Source organism: Carassius auratus, chromosome 49 (genome assembly GCF_003368295.1).
Source record: "Carassius auratus strain Wakin chromosome 49, ASM336829v1, whole genome shotgun sequence".
NCBI classification, from domain to species: Eukaryota; Metazoa; Chordata; class Actinopteri; order Cypriniformes; family Cyprinidae; genus Carassius; species Carassius auratus.
The window spans coordinates 13,750,224-13,763,878 of NC_039291.1; positions in this window are offsets into that span (position 1 = coordinate 13,750,224).

Genomic DNA, 13,655 nt, shown 5'->3' on the forward strand with positions numbered 1-13,655 from the left:
TATGTGACATGTATAAAATTGGCAGTTTTCCTATATTATATATGTACATATATGTACATTTATGCACACATATATATATATGTACATATGAACATATATAGGTACATATATGCATGTACAGTATATATGTACCTATATGTTCACCTATAATAGTAAAATTAAAATATATAGCTGCTAGGCAACATAAATAAAAGTTTATGTTTTAAAGTAAATTTATTTACTCAAGATCAATCAAATAGTACAAAACAAAAAATATAGTACAAGAAAAAAAATAAGACAAAAAACCTGCTAGGCAACATAAATAAAAGTCCAAAATATAGAAATGAACATTATGTATTTACAAGAACAATCAAATAGTACAAGAACAAAAATAAGACAAAAACTGAACAGAAAAAAAAAATGTATCTTTGTTATTCTTTGAATGTCTGTCATGACTTGCTTATCATCCTCCTCCTCCTCCACCGCCTCCTCCTCCTCTTCCTCTTCCTTCCTGCACTATCCAATGACACCATTTTTTTTCTGGCGCACAAAGTTCGTCCACACGGATCTGGCGTTTTGGAAGACTGAAACCGATGTTTTGAAACCGGGTCCCAGAGTGGATATATTTGAAAATGCCTCCTTTGCATTTCGTCTCGACGGCGAATCCGTACATTTTCTGAAAATATGTCGTCATCAGCCCACGTCTCACCCCTAGTCAAACACCACTACATCACATCAACAAAAACATGAACAAACACTGAACACTAACATTAACACAGATTAATAAATGTATTGTTCCATGTTCGTTTGTGTACCACGCGCAGCAAATCCATGTCTTCTTCTCCGTTTTAAGTGTATCTCTGTGGCAGAATTACAGCGCCACATGCTGGTCTGGCATGTATACTACATCGGTTTCAAAATGTAGCGGAGTAAAGAGTACAATATTTGCCTCTCAAATGTACTTGAGTAAAGTCATGAGTGCTCCCCAAAAATTATACTCGAGTAAAGTACAGATCCCTCAAAATTGTATTTAAGTACTGTACTAAAGTAAGTAAATGTACTCCGTTACTGTCCGGCTCTGTATATCATGTTAATGTATTGCCATTCCATATCGTTCAATTCCATAACATGCCAATTACATACAAGATATGTCTTCTATATAGCTAATGGCAAGATCTGGTCATTTTGTAGCTCATATCCCATTTTTGACTGTCATGCATGATGCCTAGCTCATATTTTCTATTATCAAGGCAAAAACTAAGAATTAAGGAAAAAAAAAAAATATGCAAGAACTTATGTATGTGCGAACATGTGAAATTGGTATCACATGTTCGCACATACATAAGTTCTTGCATATTTTTTTTTTTTCGTTAATTCTTAGTTTTTGCCTTGATAATTGAAAATATTAGCTAGGCATCATGCATGACAGTCAAAAATGGGATATGAGCTACAAAATGACCAGATCTTGCCATTAGCTATATAGAAGACATATCTTGTATGTATAGGGCTTATATGTGGATATGAGGAAGCAATACAGGAGACCTATGTTTCCTGTATATGCACATTTATGCACCTCAATTTTGCCTAAATGTGGCATATATACGCATATGTCAGCTGAGGTTAGCAGAAAGCCCGAGGCAAGATGGCATAGTGAAACACAGATGCCTGTTGAGATGTGGACATACAAATACAGACGCAAACACACGTTCACACGCAAACACACCAGTTCAACGGCAGTTGTTTCCAGTAGCTCTGGATTCTACTCATGGTCAAGGACATGGTGGAAAACGATGCCATGAATAAATTATTAGCAGTTAAAACATACACCTGCAGCATCAGTTTTTTTTAATTTGCTAAAAAAATAAAAACACCCTCAGGCCATCCAAGATGTAGCCTAGAAAGTTTGATTCTGCATCAGAAGACCATAATTGGACGTCTTTGCTTCATAAATGTCAACTGATGTACTGGAGTGGTGTGGATTACTTGTGGATTATTGTGATGTTTTAAAAGTGAGTCCCTACGATAAACTCACAACCTCTCACTTGGAGGCAAGAAGCTGTATGCTCCTCTGAGCATTAATGGCTCACGTTTAGGGCTTAAAAATTTAATAAGTGTTAAATTTGAATTTGGATGTGATTATTTTTGCATATTATTTTGTTAGTGAAAAAAAAAAAACATATTGCTGATTTGGATCAGCATGAATTCATGTTTTCTAATAAACAATAATCATGTACTCATTACCCCCATCCCATCCCGTTTTAATTTTTTTTTTTTTCTTTTTTTTTTTCTTTTATTATTTTGGAGACTTTATTGCCTGGTGAATATGTCACTTAATAATGAAAATGTTGACTGAAACTTCTTTGATGACTCAAGGTTTCCAATAGCAGCAAGGTACTGCATGGAACCTTCCCACTGGATGGAAGACTGATAGATTAAACTGGTACTTTGATTTAAAGTTTTTATTTAAAGATTGGATTTAAAGGTTTAAAGAAAATGTAGCTGTGACTTTCTGTCTCACAGAATTGTGTGATATAAACTCGCAATTTTAAGAAAACTCACAATTGTTAAAAAATAAGTCCAAATTGTGAAATATGAACTCTATATAAAAATACATTTATAAAAGTCAGAATTGAGAGATATAAACTCACAATTGCATGTAAACTTGGAGTCATTCTGAGAATTAATTTATTTATATATAATTAATATATATATAAACTCAGAACTATGAGGAAAAAGTTAAAATTATGTATGTATTTATTTATTTATTTGTATTTATTCTTTTTTTTGTGTGACTAACATAGGCTTCCATAGTTAAAGGGAAAGTTTTAATTTGGAGTCGTTCAAGTTTTTACATGATCATAGCGTAGTGAAAAAAAAATATATATACATAAAAAATAAATATATATATATATATATATATATATATATATATATATATATATATATATATATATATATATATATATATATATATATATATATATATATATATATATTATTATTTTTTTTTTTTTTTTTTTTTATTTTTTTGCTGAAAATACTATTACAGTAATACAATAAGCCTAAAAAATTTAATATACAATAATGCATGGTGACATTATTTTAATTAAATTATAAAAATAAAAATCCACATTTACATTACTGTAATGCAATGAAATTAATTATTTTTTTTTTATTTAATTTAATTTAATTTTACAGCATGACAAAAGTCCAGCTGAGATCAACAGTACACATTTCAGGCCAACTACATTTTCCACCATGTTAAGCCTTGTATTGCTGATTGCAATGTATTTTATATGTTTACAGATGTACACAATGTGGTCATACTATAAATTTCCGTAAAGTGTAATCTGTTTCAGTAAACACTGCATTGGAGCCCAGGGAATTGTAATGCAGATGTTGACATTGCTTTTCTCCTTCCACAGAGCCATTCAAAGGGGAAGACCAGTCAAATCAGTGGAATGAATCAGGCAGAGTGTATATGTTCTTGTTTTACACTCTCTTTAAATTAAGGCACAAAGTGCAGCTGGTCCACGCTTGACTTTTATTTTCTCATGGATGCAGAGGTTGGCTTGGAATTAGATAAGGGGTTTCAAGTCCCCCTCACACCCCACCCGTGTCCGAGTTGGATTTGGAGTAGGAGTGGTTTTGGCAGCGAGAAAAGGCCAATTCAAGCTGGGGTCAGCTGTTTACGAGCTCGACTCTCACAGCAGACTCTCTGCCCACAGGAATAGTGTTGATTGAGGGAAAAAAGTTTAACTGCGCAAAAGCAGTCTCTCTTTTTGCTTTAAACTTCTAAATGTCACATTCTATCTGTGTTCCATGTCAAGAAGACTTCTGAGATAGCAACCCACATTTAACACAGGCTAATGGTGTTTAGCATATTAAAAATAAACGTACAAACCCAAACACTGCTTGGTTTTGTCATGATGATTACTTACCATAAAAAAAAAAAACACTGTAAGTGGGTTTTAATCTCGTATCCAATCTGTGTGTTTTAACATGAAAATAGCCCCAGTGTGTTTTCTTTGCCCCCCTGTGATAGGGCAGATAACCTGTGTGTGTGTGTGTGTGTGCGTGTGTGTCATGTCTGCCAGAGTCAGTGAGTATAAAGAAAGCTCCGGTTAGACCCCATTTAGGTAACCATAGACATTTGTATATTTCTTCCTGTTATCTTTGGGGTTTCTAAAGAGACTGCTTATTGTTAGTAGTGGAGGAATGTCTCTGAAATGGTAAATGTTTTCTTAAGCTAGAGAGAGAGAGAGAGAGAGAGAGAGAGACAACAGGCTGCTGCTAGTTATGGATATGAATACACAATGAAGTGATTCTCACGAACTACTTGTTTTGTCACTCCTTCCTGCCGACAGTATCAAGGCCAATCTCATAAATGTCTGTGTCATATTTCACCAAGTTATTGGTTACGCTTTATAAAATAAGGTTCCATTTATTAACATTAGTTAACCAAATTAAATGACATAAACTAACAATAAATAAGTTCATTAATTAATTAATTAAGTTAATTAAAGTTTAATCTTAGTTATGCTGCTTCCAACTTTTACAAATATGTTATTAAATTCAAAAGTTGTATCTATGAATGTTATTTAATGGACCTGAGGTAACCTAGGGTAACAATGAACAGCTGATTTTCATTTACTAACACTAATAAATATTAATACATACTTGCACAAATATATTGCTTGTTGCTAGCTAATGTTAGTTAACGTATTATTTGACATTACATTTATAGTTAATGTATTATATGTGTAATAAATTGCAAATTCACTATGAATGTAGAGTATATACAATATACTCAAATACATAACATACAAATTTCAGTAGAAATTACATTAAAAGTATATTTCAGTTTACCATAACTGCTAATCAGCTCATTGGCGGTACACTTAAAATATTAAATAATTATGAAATAACATATGAAGATGGATTTTAAATCATATTTAAGTGACATAATAATAATAATAATAATAATAATAATAATAATAATAATAATAATAATAATTAAAGCTGCAAGCAGCATTTTACCGGGGTTCAAGCATTTAAGGCATCTGAGGTGGTCAGAGCCAACCTGGATGTTTGGATGACATTTAAACACATCCAAAATGGAGAACAGGTTAACAGACAGACACACACACTGAAAGTAAATGATTAGACTAATATATGTATACTCTATAAGCATATGCACACACACACACACAAAGACACACATATACATGCACAAACATTTTGTTGCAGATATAGGTATTTGAAATAAGTGATAGGTGACATAAAATTATTGCAAGTCTTCTCTTTTTCAGAGTTTAGATGTCATTTTCAGGTTAAACTGTAAACATAATGTGGCAAAATTGTAAAAACTGATACATCTGTATAAACAAAATGGAAAACATCAATTCAATGAGATTTAAAATGTTATAACAGTTAATTTATTAATGTTTTGGCATGAATTCATGAAAACAGTACTGTTTAACTAGCTGAATGAGCCCATTAGTGGTCTTCCGCTGCCATCTAGTGGTTATAAATTGCATTTACTCAAACAACACTGTGTTTTAAAACATAACTGTTATAGTGTTGTAATTTTTTTTTGCCCAATCTCTCTTAAATTTTGCATGCTTGTTTAGAATGAAATCATGCATTATTTTACACAGTTTTGATAATTTGTGGGCTTTCTGTTTGTATAAATAGGCCTTTGTGTACACTATGCAAATAACATATTATAAAATTATTGGTTTATAGTTGCCCAAATGCAATTGTTCAACATGTTTTTGATAATTATTGACCTTCAGAGTCTAGAGAATTGTACTTCAGTGGTTTTATTGATTTTCAGCTTAAACCGTATCACAAGTATGCCAAAGTAACTTTTTAAAATAATCTTGAATATTTAATTAACAGCTTTATTGACAACATTGGTCCCAGAGGCAAAGTTGTTCAGAATGAGGAGATTTATCATATGATATGAAGATTTAGTGTTTTTGAGTGAATATATGAACATTTTCAAACAATTTGAGGCCATTTACCATCTAAATCTTGTGTTTTGAGACCTTTTCTACTGTTATAGCGCCACCTATGGTCTGATCTCCATGAAACTTTGCATGCTTGTTAAGAGTCACCTGTTACATGATTTCACTTAGTTTCATAAAGTTTTGAGTTTTCCTTTAGGTTTTATAGGCTTTGGGGTATGTTTGGCCACACCCCTTTTTTTAATTACCCCGTTACAGCTAACCAAAGGACAAAATTCAACATTTTTTTTAATAATTATTGATCTAGAGAGTCCACAGAATATTACTGCAGTGGTTTGGTTCCGATCGGACAAAAAACCTAGGACTAGTTCGCAAAAGTAGGTTTTTAACATATTTGTGAATAACAATTGAACGATTTGATTGACAGCAATGGTTCTTGAGGCAAAGTTGTGCATTATGAGGAGATCTATCAAATGATATGCATATTGTGTTGATATGTGAAACACCACGTGATTACAGAGCCATAAAACTCGTTAGCGCCAACTAGTGGCCGATTTCTTTCAAAATTTTTACAGACCTTAAGGTTCATGAGTCGAAGGTACCCAGCGAGTTTCGTTCCGATCAACATCCGTTAACCCTTTCAAATAGGTGCTTAAAATTGTTTGGCCAATGGCGGCCATGTTTTTTGAGATATGCAAATGTCCTCATAGGTACTTGTGCCCCTTCAGACCAAGACACTGCATACCAATTTTCAAGTCGATCGAGCCAACGGTTGCCTAGTTATAGCCATTTATGTGTTTTTTCTATCTTATTGCGCCCCCAAGTGGCAGAGATGAGCAATTTTTTTGATTTGACCAAAGATTGAGCTCATACATATGTGTACCGAGTTTGGTGAAGATATCTCATTCCGTTCAAGAGTTATAGTTAAAATAGCATTTGGCTAACGTCAGCATAGACGCTTTTTGGCATACTGTTTCGCGTAAGAATTGAAATTTCAACTTTTTTTTGATAATTATTGATATTGAGTGTCCAGGGAATATTTCTGAAGTGGTTTGGTTCTGATTGGTTGAAAATCCTAGGACTAGTTCGCAAAAGTAGGTTTCGGATATAGCTCGATTTTGCGCGAAAACGGTGCCTCGTAGAGCAAAAATTGCAGCTGTACACTTTTGTTCGGACTAACCCAAGGATTGCAACGATGCCATGTTTTTGAGTCTACGGCTAACGGTTTACGATCTGCGGCCAAAAATGTCAAAAATTTTAGTTTTTTGCGCAGTAGCGCCCCCATTAGGCCGATTGGGCCGGTTTTTTTGTATCTGAGTAGCGAGCAGGACTACTACCATCTGACCAAGTTTCAGCTCTCTAGGCCTTACGGTTTGGGCTGCACGTTCAGTTTTAAGGCGGAAAAATAATAATAATTAAAGCTGCAAGCAGCATTTACGGGGTTCAAGCACATTAAGGCCTCTGAGGTGGTCTGAGCCAACCTGGATGTACGGATGACAGTTAAACACATCCAAAACGGAGAATAGGCTGACAGACAGACACACGCACTGAAATTAAATGATTAAACTAGTTTTAAGAGTTTGGATGTCATTTTCAGGTTTCACTGTAATCATAATGTGGCAAAATTTTAAAAACTGGTAAGTCTGTATGAACAAAATGGAAAACTTTAACTCAGTGAGATTTAAAATGTTGTAACAGTGTTTTTTTTTTTTATTGTTTAGGCATGAATTCATAAATCTTCTCAAAAGTACTGTTTCAATTTGCTGAATGAGCCCATTAGTGGTCTTCCGCTGCCATCTAGTGGTTGCATTTACTCAAACAACACTGTTTTTAAACATAACTGTTATAGTGTAAAGTTTTTTGCCCAATCTCTCTTAAATTTTGCATGCTTGTTTAGAATGAAATTAGGCTTTATTTTACACAGTTTTGATAGTTTGTGGGCTTTCTGTTTGTATAAATAGGCCTTTGTGTACACTGTGAAAAGAACATATTATACAATCACTGGTTTATAGTTGTCCAAATGCAATTTTTCAACATGTTTTTCATTATTATTGACCTTCAGAGTCTAGAGAATTGTACTTCAGTGGTTTTATTGATTTTCAGCTTAAAGCCTTGGACTACTTTGCCAAAGTAACTTTTTTAAATAATCTTCAATATTTAATTAACAGCTTTATTGACAACATTGGTCCCAAAAGTTGTTCAGAATGAGGAGATCTATCATATGATATGAAGATCTAGTGTTTATGTGAATATATGAGCATTTTCAGACAATTTGAGGCCATTTACCATATCAATCTTATGTTTTGAGACCTTTTCTACTGTCATAGCGCCACCTGTGGTCCGATCTCCATGAAAATTTGCATGCTTGTTAAGAGTCACCTGTTACATGTTTTCACCAAGTTTCATAAAGTTTTGAGTTTTCGTTTAGGTTTTATATGCTTTTGGGTATTTTGGTCACGCCCCTTTTCTAATTTAGCCAGTTAAAGCTAACCAAAGGACAAAATTCAACATTTTTTTGATAATTATTGATCTAGAGAGTCCAGAGAAAATTACTGCAGTGGTTTGGTTTCGATCGGGTAAAAAATCTGGGACTAGTTCGCAAAAGTAAGTTTTTAACATATTTGTGAATAACAATTGAACGATTTGATTGACATCTTCGCTCCTTGAGGCAAAGTTGTTCACAAAGAGGAGATCTATCATATGATATGAAGATCTAGTGTTTGTGTGAATGTATGAACATGTCCTACAAATTGTGATCATTTTCTATTGAAAATGTTTGTTTTTGAGGCTTTTTCAACTGTTATAGCGCCACCTATGATCCGATCTCCATGAAACTTTGCATGCTTGTTAAGAGTCACCTGATACATGATTCCACGAAGTTTCATAAAGTTTTGAGTTTTCGTTTAGGTTTTATAGGCTTTGGGGTATGTTTGGCCACACCCCTTTTACTAAATTACCCCTTTACAGCTAACCAAAGGACAAAATTCAACATTTTTTTGATAATTATTGATCTAGAGAGTCCACAGAATATTACTGCAGTGGTTTGGTTCCGATCGGACAAAAAACCTAGGACTAGTTCGTAAAAGTAGGTTTTTAACATATTTGTGAATAACATTTGAACAATTTGATTGACAGCAATGGTTCTTGAGGCAAAGTTGTGCATTATGAGGAGATCTATCAAATGATATGCATATTTCGTTGATATGTGAAACACCACGTGATTACAGAGCCATAAAACTCGTTAGCGCCAACTAGTGGCCGATTTCTTTCAAAATTCTTACAGACCTTAAGGTTCATGAGTTGAACGTACCCAGCGAGTTTTGTTCCGATCAACATCCGTTAACCCTTTCAAATAGGTGCTTAAAATTGTTTGGCCAATGGCGGCCATGTTTTTTTGAGATATGCAAATGTCCTCATAGGTACTTGTGCCCCTTCAGACCAAGACACTGCATACCAATTTTCAAGTCGATCGAGCCAACGGTTGCCTAGTTATAGCCATTTATGTGTTTTTTCAATCTTATAGCGCCCCCAAGTGGCAGAGATGCGCAATTTTTTTTGTATGACCAAAGATTGAGCTCATACATATGTATTCCGAGTTTGGTGAAGATATCTCATTCCGTTCAAGAGTTATAGCTAAAATAGCATTTGGCTAACGTTAGCATAGACGCTTTTTGGTGTACTGTTTCGCGTAAGAATTGAAATTTCAACTTTTTTTGATAATTATTGATATTGAGTGTCCAGGGAATATTTCTGAAGTGGTTTGATTCCGATTGGTTAAAAATCCTAAGACTAGTTCGCAAAAGTAGGTTTCGGATATAGCTCGATTTTGCGAGAAAACGGTGCGTCGTAGAGCAAAAAATGCAGTTGTGCACTTTTGTTCGGGCTAACCCAAGGATTGCAACGATGCCTTGTTTTTGAGTCTACGGCTAACGGTTTACGATCTGCGGCCAAAAATGTCCAAAATTTTAGTTTTTTGCGCTGTAGCGCCCCCGTTAGGCCGATTGGGCTAAGACTTTGATAAGTTCTCCCCAAAATGAGCTCTACGATCTGTCCAAATTTCAGCTCTCTAGGCCTTACGGTTTGGGCTGCACGTTCAGTTCTAGGGCGGAAGAATAATAATAATAATTAAAGCTGCAAGCAGCATTTACGGGGTTCAAGCACATTAAGGCCTCTGAGGTGGTCTGAGCCAACCTGGATGTACGGATGACAGTTAAACACATCCAAAACGGAGAATAGGCTGACAGACAGACACACGCACTGAAATTAAATGATTAAACTAGTTTTAAGAGTTTGGATGTCATTTTCAGGTTTCACTGTAATCATAATGTGGCAAAATTTTAAAAACTGGTAAGTCTGTATGAACAAAATGGAAAACTTTAACTCAGTGAGATTTAAAATGTTGTAACAGTGTTTTTTTTTTTTATTGTTTAGGCATGAATTCATAAATCTTCTCAAAAGTACTGTTTCAATTTGCTGAATGAGCCCATTATTGGTCTTCCGCTGCCATCTAGTGGTTGCATTTACTCAAACAACACTGTTTTTAAACATAACTGTTATAGTGTAAAGTTTTTTGCCCAATCTCTCTTAAATTTTGCATGCTTGTTTAGAATGAAATTAGGCTATATTTTACACAGTTTTGATAGTTTGTGGGCTTTCTGTTTGTATAAATAGGCCTTTGTGTACACTGTGAAAAGAACATATTATACAATCACTGGTTTATAGTTGTCCAAATGCAATTTTTCAACATGTTTTTGATTATTATTGACCTTCAGAGTCTAGAGAATTGTACTTCAGTGGTTTTATTGATTTTCAGCTTAAAGCCTTGGACTACTTTGCCAAAGTAACTTTTTTAAATAATCTTCAATATTTAATTAACAGCTTTATTGACAACATTGGTCCCAAAAGTTGTTCAGAATGAGGAGATCTATCATATGATATGAAGATCTAGTGTTTATGTGAATATATGAGCATTTTCAGACAATTTGAGGCCATTTACCATATCAATCTTATGTTTTGGGACCTTTTCTACTGTCATAGCGCCACCTGTGGTCCGATCTCCATGAAAATTTGCATGCTTGTTAAGAGTCACCTGTTACATGTTTTCACCAAGTTTCATAAAGTTTTGAGTTTACGTTTAGGTTTTATATGCTTTTGGGTATTTTGGTCACGCCCCTTTTATAATTTAGCCAGTTAAAGCTAACCAAAGGACAAAATTCAACATTTTTTTGATAATTATTGATCTAGAGAGTCCAGAGAAAATTACTGCAGTGGTTTGGTTTCGATCGGGTAAAAAATCTGGGACTAGTTCGCAAAAGTAAGTTTTTAACATATTTGTGAATAACAATTGAACGATTTGATTGACATCTTCGCTCCTTGAGGCAAAGTTGTTCACAAAGAGGAGATCTATCATATGATATGAAGATCTAGTGTTTGTGTGAATGTATGAACATGTCCTACAAATTGTGATCATTTTCTATTGAAAATGTTTGTTTTTGAGGCTTTTTCAACTGTTATAGCGCCACCTATGATCCGATCTCCATGAAACTTTGCATGCTTGTTAAGAGTCACCTGATACATGATTCCACGAAGTTTCATAAAGTTTTGAGTTTTCGTTTAGGTTTTATAGGCTTTGGGGTATGTTTGGCCACACCCCTTTTACTAAATTACCCCTTTACAGCTAACCAAAGGACAAAATTCAACATTTTTTTGATAATTATTGATCTAGAGAGTCCACAGAATATTACTGCAGTGGTTTGGTTCCGATCGGACAAAAAACCTAGGACTAGTTCGTAAAAGTAGGTTTTTAACATATTTGTGAATAACATTTGAACAATTTGATTGACAGCAATGGTTCTTGAGGCAAAGTTGTGCATTATGAGGAGATCTATCAAATGATATGCATATTGTGTTGATAAGTGAAACACCACGTGATTACAGAGCCAATAAACTCGTTAGCGCCAACTAGTGGCCGATTTCTTTCAAAATTCTTACAGACCTTAAGGTTCATGAGTCGAACGCACCCAGCGAGTTTCGTTCCGATCAACATCCGTTAACCCTTTCAAATAGGTGCTTAAAATTCTTTTGCCAATGGCGGCCATGTTTTTTGAGATATGCAAATGTCCTCATAGGTACTTGTGCCCCTTCAGACCAAGACACTGCATACCAATTTTCAAGTCGATCGAGCCAACGGTTGCCTAGTTATATCCATTTATGTGTTTTTTCTATCTTATTGCGCCCCCAAGTGGCAGAGATGCGCAATTTTTTTGATTTGACCAAAGATTGAGCTCATACATATGTGTACCAAGTTTGGTGAAGATATCTCATTCCGTTCAAGAGTTATAGTCAAAATAGCATTTGGCTAACGTTAGCATAGACGCTTCTTGGCGTACTGTTTCGCGTAAGAATCAAAATTTCAACTTTTTTTTGATAATTATTGATATTGAGTGTCCAGGGAATATTTCTGAAGTGGTTTGGTTCCGATTGGTTGAAAATCCTAGGACTAGTTCGCAAAAGTAGGTTTCGAACATAGCTCGATTTTGCGAGAAAACGGTGCGTCGTAGAGCAAAAAATGCAGCTGTGCACTTTTGTTCGGACTAACCCAAGGATTGCAACGATGCCTTGTTTTTGAGTCTACGGCTAACGGTTTACGATCTGCGGCCAAAAATGTCCAAAATTTTTGGTTTTTGCGCTGTAGCGCCCCCGTTAGGCCGATTGGGCTGAGACTTTGATAAGTTCTCCCCAAAATGAGCTCTACGATCTGTCCAAATTTCAGCTCTCTAGGCCTTACGGTTTGGGCTGCACGTTCAGTTCTAGGGCAGAAGAATAATAATAATAATAAAAATCCTAACAATTACAAGAGGGTTTCAGCACTGCGTGCTTGAACCCCTAATAATAAAAATCCTAACAATTACAATAGGGTTTCAGCACTGCGTGCTTGAACCCCTAATAATTAAAGCTGCAAGCAGCATTTACGGGGTTCAAGCACTTAAGGGATCTTAGGTGGTCAGAGCCAACCTGGACATATATGGATGGCCGTTAAACACATCCAAAATGGAGAATAGGCTAACAGACAGACACACACACTGAAATTAAATGATTAAACTCGTTTTTAAGATTTTAGATGTCATTTTCAGGTTTCACTGTAATCATAATGTGGTAAAATTTTAAAAACTGATATGTCTGAATGAACAAAATGGAAAACTTTAACTCAGTGAGATTTGAAATGTTGTAAGAGTGTTTTTTGTATTGTTTAGGCATTACATCCTTTCAACTGTACAGTTTAAGTTAGCTGAATGAGCCCATTAGTGGTTTTCCGCTGCCATCTAGTGGTTATAAAATGGCAATTTCTCATACATCAATGTGTTAATCCTTTTAACTCTTAGTGTTTTTTGCCCAATATCATCTTAAATATGGCATGCTCGTTTAGAATGAAATTATGCCATTATTTTACACAGTTTTGATAATTTGTGGGCTTCTGTTTGTATTAATAGGCCTTTGTGTACACTATGCAAATAACATTTATAAAATTACTGGTTTATAGTTGTCCAAATGCAATTGTTCAACATGTTTTTGATAATTATTGACCTTCAGAGTCTAGAGAATTGTACTTCAGTGTTTTATTGATTTTCAGCTTAAAGCCTTGACTACTTTCCAAAGTAACTTTTTCAAATAATCTTGATATTTAATTAACAGCTTTATTGACAA